General features: G+C 43.3%; 1 long non-coding RNA gene across 1 annotated transcript; it reads right to left on the bottom strand.

Moving 5' to 3' along the window:
- Positions 1–1,853: 1,853 nt before the first annotated feature.
- On the bottom strand, positions 1,854–8,203 carry LOC144583102 (uncharacterized). Its single transcript, XR_013536697.1, has 2 exons — positions 7,977–8,203; positions 1,854–2,000 (listed from the first exon to the last, which is right to left on the bottom strand). It is a non-coding gene; the product is annotated as an uncharacterized LOC144583102 (long non-coding RNA).
- Positions 8,204–14,905: the final 6,702 nt, after the last annotated feature.

Raw genomic sequence — 14,905 nt, 5'->3', positions numbered from 1 at the left:
TCACATCATGCTACCACGACCGTATATGATCTCTAAAAGCTGTTAATTACTATAAAGGATTTGTTGGATCTTTCAGAGTCTATTTTGCAAAATCATCATCCTCACCTTCACCACCTTAAGAACAATTGGTTGAACTGTTTGACTTTTTCTTTTTCTTTTAAGAAGCAATGCTGTTTCTTTTTTGGACTGATTTCCTTAGCAATGCGATCTTGCCACATGGTAAAATGCAGCTGCAAATACTGCTGCCCCTGGCACTATGACAACAGATTTGTGACAGTATTTAGCAATGTGCAGCTGATTACTCTGAGGATATAGTGAAGTAGTTTTTTTAAAAAACAACAACTAAGCAGCGACTTCAACTGTCACCTATAAATACTGCTGGACCATAATACCCATCATCTTTTATCAATAGCTATGTTAGTATTCCCCATAACTGGCTGTGCGAACAATTCTGCTGTTTACGCTGAAGACCAGCATATTTGAGTGGTCTGACAAAGAGGTTGGTCCACTATGGATGTCCAATAGCCTTCTGTGATGCTTAAGCTCATTCCATTATTTTGAGGGTGTAAAACAGATACAGATACAATTCTGTGTTTTTCAGTTCCAAGTCTGCTACAGAGATCTGTGGCCTTACCTAAGGAAATTGGCAGGTCTGGGGTGGGTAGAGCAAATGAGGCTTCCGTCTCTAGTAAGATGCCAGCTAGAGACAAGACACTATGAGTAACCCATCATGACTCTAACAACACAGAAAGACTTTACAGGTCACACACATACAACCAGTTTGGCGGTTCATGCTAGTTCGGATGACGGCTGAACAGGTGTTCTGTGATTTGGCACCACGCCCCCTCTGGCAGGTGCCCACTCAGAAGCAGTACCCCAGCTTCCCTGCCTCCTCCAGCAGCCACCTTTGAGTGGGCACCTGCCAGAGGAGGCAGGGTGCCAAACTGCAGAACACCTGTTCAGCTGTCATCTGAACTGGTGTGAACTGCCCATCTCTAATACCACTTGATATATTTGTCACCTCTGTCTCATGTAGAATCAAAAACTCCAGTTTGCATATCTGATCTGCAAGAACCAAGGGCTTCATCTTTTGCCCAATCTTTGGAGTTTCTGCATGAGCACTATGTTTTATATTATGTGTATTTATTTTATTTATTTAAAATATTTTTACCCCACCTTTCTTCTTAAAAAGCACTCAAGGTGGCTCACATCGTTAAAGGACAACCTTTAAAACTGAAGACAAAGAGTATACAATGGTGGTTCACATCATTAAAATCCAATATATAAAGCTAAGATCAATGAGTGCAAAGAGACAGCTTACATCATTAAAAGACATTATTTGCCTCAGTCTGAACAAGTGGCTCTTCAAATTGGAAGAGGCCATGCTGGACCGCCTGCCTCCAAGCAGAATTCTCCATACAGGAGATCTTTTGGAATCTGACGGTCAGCCATTCTCACAACATGCCTGAGCCAACATAGACCTTATAGGCCTTCCAACTCAATTATTCTATGATTTTAACTTTAGGATTTATAGTAAGATTTCCAAGCTGTGGACATAGAACTGGCAGGCTACATTTGGCCTGAAGGATCGCTATCATAAGGGAATATAGATCACAATGCCTCTACTTGGCCACAAACCATATTTCTTTTCCCAAAAAAGAGAAAGGACAAATCTACAAGCACTTTGTACTTGCGTCTGGACTGATTCCTTCCATGTTTCTCATTTGCTGTTGTTGTTTCTTCCTGCGAACGAGCAGCACAGCTTCATCTATTTTTGAAAGTCTATGTTCATCTGAGAACATTATCAATAATTAAAAGATGAAAACAATATGATTATGGAAATCAAAGTACCTCTGGGTCTGTGGGAACATGCAATTTCCTAATGAGCTGCTGGCATCCCGCAATGCGTACTGATCAAGAGCGTAGTTTTTGAGGTACATTGCACGCTTGAAATGAGCCGTCCCTTCTCCCTCCTCGATGGCGTTGTGATGCTGACATTTCTATAATTAAAGAGACAGCATCAAGGTAGTTCTCATAATTTTTCAAAGTAATTTCCCCCCTTCCACTGTTTATATTAGCTACATGACAAATCCATTTTCTTTGCAGTCGTTAGAATACCAAATAGGAACCATCTTGAATGGCAAGAATAATTCATGTTTGTTTCATCTTCCTAAGCCATGATATGCAGCAGCAGCAAATGCTGGCCACAAGAAGTAGGCATACATCAGTAACAAGAGTTGCTGCAGGAAGGTAAACATCCGTGATAATGATAAAGCCAAACATTTATACTGTACTTTAACTCTTGAAAGTGTTTTACAAAACAAGCACCTTAATAATTAAATAAATAAATATTAAGAATACCAGTTCTTATTGAGCATCAGCATACAGTGATGGCAGTTCACTTCTTGGGATGCATGAATGCTGAGGTCCCAAGAAGCTTCTCAATCTTCAAAGTATCTCAAAACTCCAGGATGTTTTGTTTTGCACTCTGATAGCACATTCTAATCTGTAAGCAATGCTCTTGGTATGTGTTACTCTCGTCTTGATTTGTCTGAAGCAGGCTCATAACAGGAACAACAGCTGGTTGTTAAGCAACAGTCTTAGCTCCTCAGACTGTATACATATGACATGGGCTACCTCCAAGGGTGTGAGGGGAGCACATGCCCCTCCTGGAATGTATAGGGCCATACTCTCTCCTGCCTTCCCTCTCAGAAAAAAAAATTATTTGCTTTTTTAAAAAGCACCTTTTTATGACAAAAGCTCCCTTTGCCCCCTAGTGGCCAATTTTCAAAAAATATAAAATGTATGTGGGAATTGGGACATACATTTGGCAGGTGCAAAACATAGCAAAATTGCTTCTTGGGGCCCCCACAGAGTATACGAGAGACTTTATGAGAACTTTTCAAAATTTGGGGTGATGTTTGGGGGAGCTGGGGAATGTTATTAAGCTCTACAAGCTGCATGTGGTCCACAGGGTGTATTTCACGTTCCCTGGTATACATGGACCGTTGTAAACGATACAAAGACATATTCCAGTCCACTCTGTGCTTAAAACATCAGAAGCTAAATCTAATCCAAGGCTATTTTCTTCTTCTTCTTCAGAAATGATATTTCAAACTTAGAAGTAGAGATGAAGAAGAATTTTATTTCTTTTTCTTTTAAACAAGAATTCACCAAAATGTGCACATACCATGATAGGATAGAAAGATACTGAGAAGTTTTAAAAAACATGTAATGATCAAAATTTTATTTTTGATTTACATTTGCATAAATGAAATGACGTAAGTTGTAATTTTAAATTATCACTCATTAATGAGTTGCTTGTTGTACCTTGTTAATAAATAGCAACTTGCTACCAAGACTTACATGATTTTCTTTATGCAAACATAAGATTCTAGACAATGTGCAAAAAGCTGAAACTGACAAAATCGAAATTTGTATTTGGATTCTTGCAAATTTAAACATGCTAATATTGAATTAGGGTTACTAACAGTCTTTTTCTGAAAGTTTCCTATATGGCACGCAGATTACTGGCATATTTCTCTAGTATTATTGTCCTAGGTTATCAGTTACTGCCCCATGCCAGATCTCTGCCAGACTTGTCACATATTTTTTCACCAGATGCTCTGTGGATGTCAAAATGACAAGAAACCCAGCAACAGGAAGACCTCACAGGAGGGATTCATCAAGGGCAGTGGCTCCCAACCTTGGGTAACCCAGATGTTCTAGGACTGCAACTCCCAGAAACCCTGGCTAGCACTACTAGTGCTGAAGGCTTCTGGGAGTTGTAGTCCAAGACCACCCACCTGGGTTACCCAAAGTTGGGAACCACTGATCTTGGGGTTAGGGTGGATGAGTTCAAAAGCCACCAAGGCAACTGAGAAGGAGGGAAGGACATGAGCAGAAGGGCAGTAGCACAAGAAAGAGATGCTGCTATCCCTGGCATGATCAGCTTAGGAGGAACCAAAAAAACAGAATACACTGACAAGGGGTAATCGGAATGCAGAGGCTGCCTCCTCCAAGCCCAGTTGGGAAGGCAATAAATTATGAGGAAGAAGACAGCTCAAATGGAACTATCCTATGGTCTGGAAATGCTGCCGCTTGGGAAAACCCTCTTTCCAACCCTGGCAGGATGACCAGAAAGCCCAGGGATAATGTAGATGAGGGGGTGCCCAACGGATGGAGGGCGATAGAATAGACCTGAGGGCCTGCCAAGGAAGGAAGGCTAGCCCAAAAAGGACAGCCTAACAGCTGTTCTGCGGTTCTGAGTCCCACTCAAGTGCCCACTCAAAGGCAGTACTTGAAGGAGGCAGGGCAGGGAAGCCGAGGTGCTGCCTCTGAATGGGTGCCTACCATAGGAGGCAGGGCTTAGGACCACATCAGAACCGCAGAACCACCAATAGCTATTTCTATAAGGAAAAAAATATGGGATCGCAGCTTATGGGGATGGGAGCAGATGCACCACCCTGGGCACCACCCTGCCTTAACGATGAATGCCTTAATAATTAGCGTATAGCTATATTGTGTGATCTCTAGAATACCTACCCATGCTAGCTTCAGAACTGGGGGATGGAAATGCCTTGTTGGATCAGGACAAGAATGGAATAATCCAATGTCACTCCCTCTGCCTCTAGGGGCACAGAAGGATCCTCCCCAAAGAATGTGGGAACTGTTAACATATTTGGGCATCTGCTACACCAGTGGTTCCCAACCCTGGGTAACTCAGGTGTTTTTGGACTGCAATTCCCAGAATACTTCACCACCAGCTGTGCTGGCTAGGGTTTCTGGGAGCTGCAGTCCAAGAACACCTGGGTTACCCAAGGTTGGGAACTACTGCTCTAGACAATGATGGCACCCTCCCAACTGATCCCTCCAGCGCAGAAGCACCACTGGATTGCTTCTTACTTGAACTCAGTCTGCTCAGAATTTTAAACGGTAAGGTTCTTAGGATACCTATATGTGCTTTTATGCTCTGTAAAGCACTGTGCACACCCGTGGCACTGCAGAGATAGATGATTAGTATCACATGCTATGTGACATTCATCAGGTGTTTTGCGCATGTCCACCACACCTGTGCCAAAATCCACTGCGAGGTGGGCAAGGGAGTAACCCTAGCAGTCTTTTTCACATGACCTACTCACCACAAGAAGGAACCCCAAGTTTGGAGACAACAACTTTTCTCTCTCTTTCTCTCTCTCTCTCTCTCTCTCACACACACACACACACACACACACACACAGTCACACATACACACACAAATCGAGCAGCCAGGCTCACTAGCCCTTCACACCAGCCACTGAAGCCAATGGCCACTCGAAGGAGAGCTATAGGAGAGCTATCTCCCCTCCTTCACTGTCAAGCTGCAACACAGATAGCTGTGACCTACTTTGCTGTAAACATGAAAATATGCAGAATGTTGGCATTTTACTCAAAGGAATTCATTTGTATTAAATGAGCTAAACTCCATTAGCTCGCTCTCTTTTGTTTCTTTTTTTGGGGTGGGATGATGAAGTGATTGCAGCTAATGGCTAAAGTGAACTTTTTTTTCAACATCCCTCTCCTATTAGATTTGCCCTTTGCCAAGATTTAAACTGGCCATTTCTGTGTGGGTAATTTGAGATGAAATTAAAGTCTGTGGGTCAAATGCTGTTCTGTCATGACCAAGGGCTATGGACCAGAAGTCACTGACTAGAGGGCATCGGCGGCAATTCTTTTTCACTTTAGAGGTTCCCACCCACTCCTTTTTTTTAAAGCCTCATTTTTCCCCCTCTTCTTTATATGGAATGACACTCAAGAATGATATCTCCCTAAAGCTACAGTGCAGCCTGCATTTAAAAGAAGGAAAACATACAAGCACAATTCTAGACTTCTATATTTAAAAGTACATCTCCTCATGTTCAATGGTACATTTGCTCCTAGGGAAGTATGCAACACCACACAGGCATCCTTCAGTCTCAAGAAACTATGGTAACGTGCTCTGTATGGAGGACCTGGAACAGCGTCTAGTGTTTCAATGCTGTACGCAAAGCTGGAGTGTCCTCTCCGGGGCATGAAGCCTGGGTAGAATAATATGGAGGATAGGCTGTTACCCAAGCAGCAAATCCCCCCTCTCCATGTCACTGAAATAGTCCAATGGAAAGGCAAGAGCCAATACAACTGGTTCCAGCGACTTCGCAGGAGTTGACAGAACGACACAAACTGCCTCCAGGACTCCGGCTCCAGATTTTGCCTCGAGGTTTACTCCTGAAGCCTTTTCCATCAGTGGATATGGCCACAAGGAGTTTTCCTTCTCCTAGATGGGCTGCCTTCGAAGGCTGACGAGTCCCACCTACCTGGCCTGTTCCCTCACGGCATGTGGGACGATGGTGTCGCGGACAGGAAATGGGGAAATTCTGTCTGGACAATGGATCCTTGCTGGCAATCAGACAGAGCTCCTCTAGACATGGGATATTCATTATTTGGTATGCAACAGCTTGCAGGCAAAAACTTGCATCTTTCTGATCACCTCCTTCATGATAAAGTGAACAAAGAGACATAAAAAAATAGAGCTGTGAAACTGGAGAATCTGCTCGCCTGCAAGTGCCAGATCTCAATAAATCATGCTCAATAAATCTTGCATTCTCTTCTTAAGTGGTTTTTTGTAACTACCTTGAGTCACCATGGTAGGGGAAAGGTAAGATCTGCATATTATACATGCATGAATGCTTATATAAATACATATAAAAGGAGGCCAAATTTCTATTCCTAATAGTGTTACAAATATAATTGAAATATTATTTCCCATTATGACCTGTATCAATGCAGTACGCATAGCCCAACTTAAGGATGTAATGAATACTCACCAATTTTCTAATTCTTATCAAGAAAAGGTTACTACAAACATCAAGACACTCATTAAAACACTCACAACCCCTGATGCAGGATCTATTCCTTTCATGAGAACAAATAGATAAGCGCTAACAAAAAAAGAGCAATGTTAGCAAAAAAAGTGTTCTGCGAATATTTAAGAGTGATCCAAATTGCCATTTTTTAGTTTAGTTAGCAGAACATAAAGTTAAAAAAGCAACAGCAGCAATGGTAGCAGAAAAATGTGTGTGAGAGAGAAGTAGCTCGAATTCTCAGCATCTGTGCCCTTCACAGTAACTGGCACTTTACATAATAAAAATCACTCTAAAATCATCTTCAGTAGAAAAAAAGTATATTTGCTTACCATTGCTATCTTCCGTTACAATCAGAAGTATAAAAGAAAGGAAAAAGAAAGAAATTGCAATCTCAGGCACATGGGAGACTGAGTCCACCATGCAGCTGCATAGTGCGAGATCAAGAGCACAGAATTACATGTATGCCTTGGTTGGAGTTTAGAGAAGAAGGAAGGGAGCAAAGAAACAATGAAAGTGAAGCAAACAAACAGAATGAGAGGAGGGGCAAGCCAAAGGTGGGGAAAAGAACTTTGCTAATTGTTTAGTGGCAGAAGATAGTCACCTTAATGTATTAAAATTCTCTGCTACCACTGAAACCGACTGTTAAGTTGCATGCAAGACTGTAATCTTCCCAACACAGGTTTCAATGGGTTTATATGCACACCATTTCTACTATGGGTTAGGACAGAATGGATAATATCAAGTAGTAAGGCAGCAATACAAATGTGCATGGACAAGCTGATAAATATGCAATGTGATTTTAAAAAGTCTACTCTCTTTATTGAAGTTGAGAGAGATAGAGTGAGCCTCTTTATGCATTCTTGTTCAATGGTTTCCCTTTGGAATCTATCTTTGATGTTCTTCTGTGCATATATGATATTTCTGAGATCAGAAAATGAATCTCCAGGGAGACAGAAGTGTGCATACTGTACAAACCATCAAACTATGGGCCATCCTCTTCCATTTTACTGGACTTCAGCCAAGACCCTTCCCCATCTTGAGCAGGCTCATCTGCTTTTTTATGCTTGAAGGTCCTAGTCATCACCTACCACTTACCTAGGAGTGACTCTTAACCAGCATTGTTAAGATAATCATCTGTCATCTCCAAGGATTGTCAACAACTCCTAAGAGCCACTGATGGCTGACTATCAACATGCCAAATGTCATCCTTTTTCATTATTTTTCAGCCTTCATCCTCCCCACTGGTATGTTATTGATGATGTTCCCATCTTTCATATACATCTGGAATTGGGTTGCAGGGGTGGGAGGCCGACTTGTAACTGCAAAAAGAGAAGAGGAACAAAAGTGAGAGTCATGGGACTATGGGATTCTATTGCTTACTGGCAACTGGAGCATCAGGCAACCTTCCTGGCTCAGCTAGATTAGGCCCCTATAAGTGGCTCAGCCTCAGAGCTGCCAAAGCAAGAGCTAATGCCACATCAGCATCCTTCCTCCGGGCCCATTATGTCATTAGCCCCAATACAGACATTGCATGCTGGAGTGGGTGCATTTATGGTCAATGAAAGAGTCTATAATGCTGCTCTTTGTAGCATTTATTTGCCTTTGGAGAGACAGAATCATAAATTGCAGGCGAGTGCTTTCCTATCCCTTTAGAATATATCCCGGAGAAAGGAAATCGATGCCCCAAGCTTTTCTTTTTAAAATGTCTGCATTACAGCAGGCAGCCCAAGTGCTGACATTTGGGGTGGGGTGCGCCCCAAATTACCCTCCATCTCTAAGCTGCCGGTAGTTAGTCGCATGGAGTCCCCTTCCTATGGAAGAGAATGTTCCCTCTCTCAAAGGCAGAAGTCATCTCTGGTGATACTGCTGCTTTATTGTTCTTTTGAGCACTTACTAGATTTTATTCCACTTTTCAGACAATTGCTTCCCAAAACAGCCCGCATCAATTATGAGAGAAAGCAAGACCCTGCCTTTTTACATACTAAAAAGATAAAACAAGCAAGGGAGATGGGGAAGGAAAGGACGGAAATCAGTTCTTCAAGCCAGAACAAAATGATGAGCTATAAACTGAAATTTAAATAGGAATGGAGAAAAGACGTTCTTTGGATTTCCATTCCAAATTGTTCTGATTTAATTTGCATTTCCTGAGTTAATATGCTCTCTAGAATCCAACGGCCAGAATCAAACTGCTGATTTATGCTTGTGAAAATAATGAAATGGCACAAATCACAGCAGCAACTTGCCACCAATTAACAGGTTGTTGATTGGGTTTCTGGGCAGTGACCTCAGAGAGGAAGGCAAAAGGAAGCCTAAGATTACCAGTCTACATATAAATCTAGAAAATACAAGAAGAGGAAAACACACTGGTTCTACTACTGTAAGTAAGTCGAGCAGAGATGTCCAGCGCTCTGTCTTGCCTGGTAACCCTTGACTCCTTTCAACCTATCACGCCTGATTCTGTGTCCAGAGTGCTTGACCGCTGTCGAGCCACCACCTCCTCCTTGGACCCTTGCCTGGCCTGGCTAATCAAAGCAGCCAGGCCGATAACAACAGAATGGGCCACTGCAATAATAAATGGGTCCTTCCTTGAGGGCAGGTTTCCCTCTGCCCTCAAGGAGACACTCATTAGGCCCATAAGAAAGAAACCTAATTTGGCGGCGGATGAAATTGGCAATTATAGGCCCGTCGCCAATATTTCTTTCATGAGCAAAGTAGTCGAGAGGGTGGTGGCTGACCAGCTTCAGGCACATCTGGATGAAACAGATGCCCTGGATCCTTTTCAGTCGGGCTTCAGGCCGTGCCATGGTACAGAGACGGCATTGGTCGCCCTATACGATGACTTGTTGAGGGAGGCCGACAGCAGTAAAATTTCTTTGTTGGTCCTCCTCGACATCTCAGCGGCCTTCGATACCGTCGACCACAGTATCCTCCTGGGGAGGCTCTCTGAGTTGGGTATTGGTAGCTTAGCTCTGGCCTGGTTCCGTTCCTTCTTGGAGGACCGCCCCCAGAGAGTGCAGCTTGGGGAGAGTATTTCGGCCCCGTGGAGTCTCAATTGTGGAGTTCCACAGGGGTCGATCATCTCCCCAATGCTGTTTAACATCTATATGAGGCCGCTGGGTGGGGTCATCAGGGGATGTGGAGCATCGTGTCATCAATATGCCGATGACACCCAGCTCTATATTTACTTTTCACCAACTGCAGGTGATGCCGTCCTGTCCCTCCAGCACTGCCTGGGGGCCGTACAGCAGTGGATGCAGGAGAAGGGGCTGAGGTTGAACCCAGACAAGACGGACGTTCTGAGGGTGGGTGGCCCTGTGGATGGTGGCTTGGGAAACTCCCTCATGTTTGGGGGGGTGGCCCTGGCCGCGAAGAGTGGGGTCCGCAGCCTGGGGGTACACCTGGACCCGATGCTCACCATGGAAACGCAGGTGGCATCGGTAGTCCGCACCACCTTTTTCCACCTTTGGCGGATTGCCCGGCTGCGACCTTATCTAGACACGGAGGCACTCACTACCTTAGTACTTGCGCTCGTAATTTCTAGATTAGACTACTTAATGCGCTCTACGTGGGGCTTCCTTTGAAGCTGATGCGGAAACTTCAAGTGGTGCAGAGTGCGGCGGCCAGACTCCTTACTGGAGTGAGAAAATACCAGCATATCTCTCCTACTCTGTCCATGCTGCACTGGCTGCCCATCCGTTTCCGCATTGACTTCAAAGTGTTAATGCTTACGTATAAAGCCCTAAACGGTTTAGGACCTCGATACTTGGCGGAACGCTTACTCCCAACTAGTTCTACCCGTGTCACCCGTGCGAGCCAAGAGGTGAGGCTGAGGAGCCTGATGCCAAGGGAGGCCCGGAAAGAAAGAACTAGAAACCGGGCCTTCTCAGCGGTGGCTCCTCGTCTCTGGAATAACCTACCTCTGGAGATTCGCGCTGCACCCTCGCTGGGTACTTTTAAGAACCAACTAAACCATGGATGTTTAGGCAGGCCTTCCCTTCCAGTTAATTCCTGTCCTTTTTCCTTTTTCTTTCTCTCTTTATTTGGTTTATTTTTATTTTTCCCATCTTATAGAATCATCTAATTAATTAATTGTTATAAAATTTTTAGAACTTGTTATCATTTGTTGTAAGCCGCCTAGAGTGGTCGAAATGACTAGATAGGCGGGGTATAAATACAATAAATAAATAAATAAATAAATAAATAAATAAATAAATAAATAAATAAATAAATAAATAAATAAATAAATAAATAAATAAATAAATAAATACTGTCACCAGGCTAGAGCATTCGTTGCAGACTCTATCCCAACATTGCTTCTTCTGCTAGGTACATCTGGGACGCTCTTTCTCCTTGCTTCTGCTCTCATAGGGCAACAGGACAATGGAAATATTTCTGACAGGAAGGCAAGAAGTAAGCCGCATGTTGTTTTATGATGTATTGGGACAAGTTAATCTCTGCCTTGCACTGATGTTCTTTCTGAAAAGCAAGGGGTAGAGCATTGCAGTGCTGAAACTAAAGAAAGGCTTGCCTTTAGAAGATACACCGAATCTTTATGTTCCCTCCTTTGCTGATATTTTGCATAGGCTGAGGCTCGCTTGAAATAATGTCCACATGTAAACCATCTCATGTAGGACCTCATATATATTTCATCAAGCAAATGTTTAAAGTCTTAGACTTTGCATCTCACCCATTCCAGCTTTTGTGACATCATAGCAACACATCCAAGGCAGGGAAGGTCTCAAAATACTCTGTGTTTCCCCTAATTCTGTTTTTCTTGTTTGAGGTCAAATTAAAAATATACGTTTCATCTACACATCAACATACATCTAATGCTCTAACATAATATTTAACTGAATATTTCAAAACTTACTAAGCAGTTTTTGAGTTCCCTCTTTTGAACTCAGTAGATAAATTGAAGGAGGTAGTGGTGGTGGTGATGATGATGATAATGGCAAATGACACTGCACATTTGTTTATATCTTCACCCATTGAGCTAGTGAATATGATATGTTAAACCACAGACACTTTCTAGTTGTGCAGATAAAGTGCACTCATTCACGTACGACCTCAACTTCCATCTACATCAAAGTGTGGTGAGCCAGCTGTGTGCATCTACCATGCATAGCCTCAGGCTTTTGCGCCGCACCGCAAATATTGTCTTTTATCCCTTGACCACCCAGCCCTCCCTCCAACATCTGCACAATGATATCAGAAGCTAAACCCAAACTGCTGCCCTAGCTCTTGGAATATTCCACTCTTATTCTGCATATCCCAATTCTCAGCATGTGCTACTTTCTTCTTTCTACAGCAGCAGTTTAGCTTTACACCCGGCCCCTTTCCCTCTCTCATTTCAGCAACGCACAGATGGTGTGAAGGTAGTTTGAAATGCCCTAGTAAAGTCCCACTGCTAGGAGTATTAATCACTATACATTGCTTAATTGGGTAACCTTTGCTGTGGCTTAAATAGCGATACCAACGTGCAGCAGCACAGATGGTAATCTGTTATTAATTGATTGCTAATAGTAATGAATGGCTCTGCAATATGGGCTTATACTGTTATAAATAAAGAAGCTGACAACTGTATAAATGGCAGGCAGTGTGCAGAAATGGTTTGATGGGAGTGTGGCTCCCTGCCCACATGGAATACAAGCTGGCACCCAGTACCATAAGGGTTATTAGCTCACTTTTTAAAAAAGAAATGTACACATAACTCCATATATTGACGGATATGTTTGCCCCTTTTGGGGTGAGAAGGTGGGTCTCTCTTTGCCCCATGGTGTCTTCCTCCCCACATAATTAAAATGGCTTTTGATGACCTGTATTGAGCCTATGAATTAGGGCTGTGAAAAGGTCTGCAGCCATCCAGATGGCTATGGACTATAGTTCCCATCATCCCTCAGAATCTGGTTGCTTTTTGAGAACATACAGAGGACTGTAGCCTTCCGAGCCCAGCTATGCATTTATCTACAACTACATCAGAAATTTCTCCTGTACATCTGTATAGAAAACACACATGCCTACAGAGAGATGAGGGATGCTGGAGTGATGTGGTGGTGTTGGCTTCACTTCTCTCATCAAGAAAGAGAGAAGTGCATATCATCGTTGATGAGGCTCGGGCCAGCCCAAAACACTTTGCTGCCGTCTTCCCACTCCATGTACAGAAACGAAGCAGACTCATTGCTGAATCCTTTGTCCACAATGGTGATGGGACTAGGGTTGGCACATCAGTAGCATTGCACTGACACCTCAGGGCCAAAATTGAAGATCAAGGCGGCTCCTTATGATGTCATAAGGCAGGACCCATGTGATGTCAGTTGTTTCTGGGCCACCTATGGAGCTTGGAAATATTCCCCTTTTTCAGACTGCCGAAATTGCTCAGCCACCATGGCTAAGATGGGTGATGAATTCAACCAGCTGACCGTGGAAAAGGACAATGAGCACGGAATCTGGATAAAATTCAGCTAATCAGTTAACATGGCAATCAAGAGCTGGATTTAGATACAGAGTGTGTGGCACAGCTAGTTTGCACTCTCAGCCTGTATCCATTGACAAGTTCCACTGACAAGGTGCAACAAGCACAGGCAGACTGTGGGTGCAGCCACCGAGAGGGGTTCCTTTCCTTCGCTTTCAATTTTTTTACACGCACATTATTAAACTATGCTGTGGTAGTGCCAGGGTTTCCAGGGTTCAAGTGCCAGGCCTTCCACATTAGTGGGGACAATGACATTGTCTGCCACATCCACCCTTCAGAACGTAGATGTTATCATCACAGTAACTAGGGCAGATCTGAAGGGGGATGAAATTTTTCAGCAACAATATATTATTATGAGTTACTGGTCCTAAATAGCTTGTGAGACAAGCTATTTGGGGCCAATAACTTTAGCAAAAAACTTTTCTTTATGGGAATACAGAACAATGGCACTGCTTGCATGTTTGGACTCGCTATGGGGGATTATCATGATGAGTACTTGAACTTAAATCCAGCTACTACACCAGAGTCCATACATTACTAATAATGACCCAAAGTATAAATAAATTGGGACCAGCAGTGCAGGCGATGGTAACATGTGGCCAAAGAGGCTGATTTTAACATATCTGACAAGGAAGCCCTCCATTGGCGAAGGAAGCTGCCTCCACCTTGCCATAGCAGTGAATTAAATGTGTCATTTGTTATTGTGCCTCAGTGACGCGCAAAATAGAAGCCCTGGGTTGTAATCTCCACTCATCTGAGTCTGCACAGTAATTGCTGGCAGCCATGGTAACCAACTTTCCATGGTCATTTATAAACTTGACCCTCCTTGCCTCCTTAGTGCTGCATTAAGATCAACTGCTGTTGGGGTTGGGGCTGAGGCAAAAAAAGAGCGGGAGGGTTGAGAACTGTGTTTGCTAACTAATGGCAGGTTTCCTCAGCCTAAATAAAAGAAGGGCTGACCCTTCCCATTAACAGTATGACAGAGGAATGGCACGGCTTCTCTACATAAGCGATGCAGCGGACATAGGAGGAAAAATGTTGCTGAAACTTGTCAGAGCAGGAAAAGTCATTCTTCCCTGTTACTCATTACAGTGTTGAAACAAGAACTCATTGCCTTATTCATTGGTTGCTTGTTATTTTTTTGTTAGATAGGACTGATTAGAGAATGACATAAAACTTGATGAATTCCCTTTCAGTACTAAATAGGTGGTGTTATTATTTATTTATTTATTTATTTATTGGACTTATATACCGCCCCATAGCGCTACAAGCACTCTCCGGGCGGTTTACAATTTTTAATTATACAGGCTACACATTGCCCCCCCAGCAAGCTGGGTACTCATTTTACCGACCTCGGAAGGATGGAAGGCTGAGTCAACCTTGAGCCGGCTACCTGGGATTTGAACCCCAGGTCGTGAGCACAGTTTTAGCTGCAGTACAGCGTTTTAACCACTGCGCCACGAGGCTCATTACTGTTACTGTTGCACCAAAGAAGTAACTATTCTATCACTTACTACATTACCTTGAAATGCAACTTCATTACACCCTTATT

This window comes from Pogona vitticeps, chromosome 5, assembly GCF_051106095.1.
Source record: "Pogona vitticeps strain Pit_001003342236 chromosome 5, PviZW2.1, whole genome shotgun sequence".
NCBI lineage: Eukaryota > Metazoa > Chordata > Lepidosauria > Squamata > Agamidae > Pogona > Pogona vitticeps.
The sequence above is the reverse complement of the archived record's forward strand: the minus strand, read 5'-3'. Positions and strand labels throughout refer to the sequence as shown.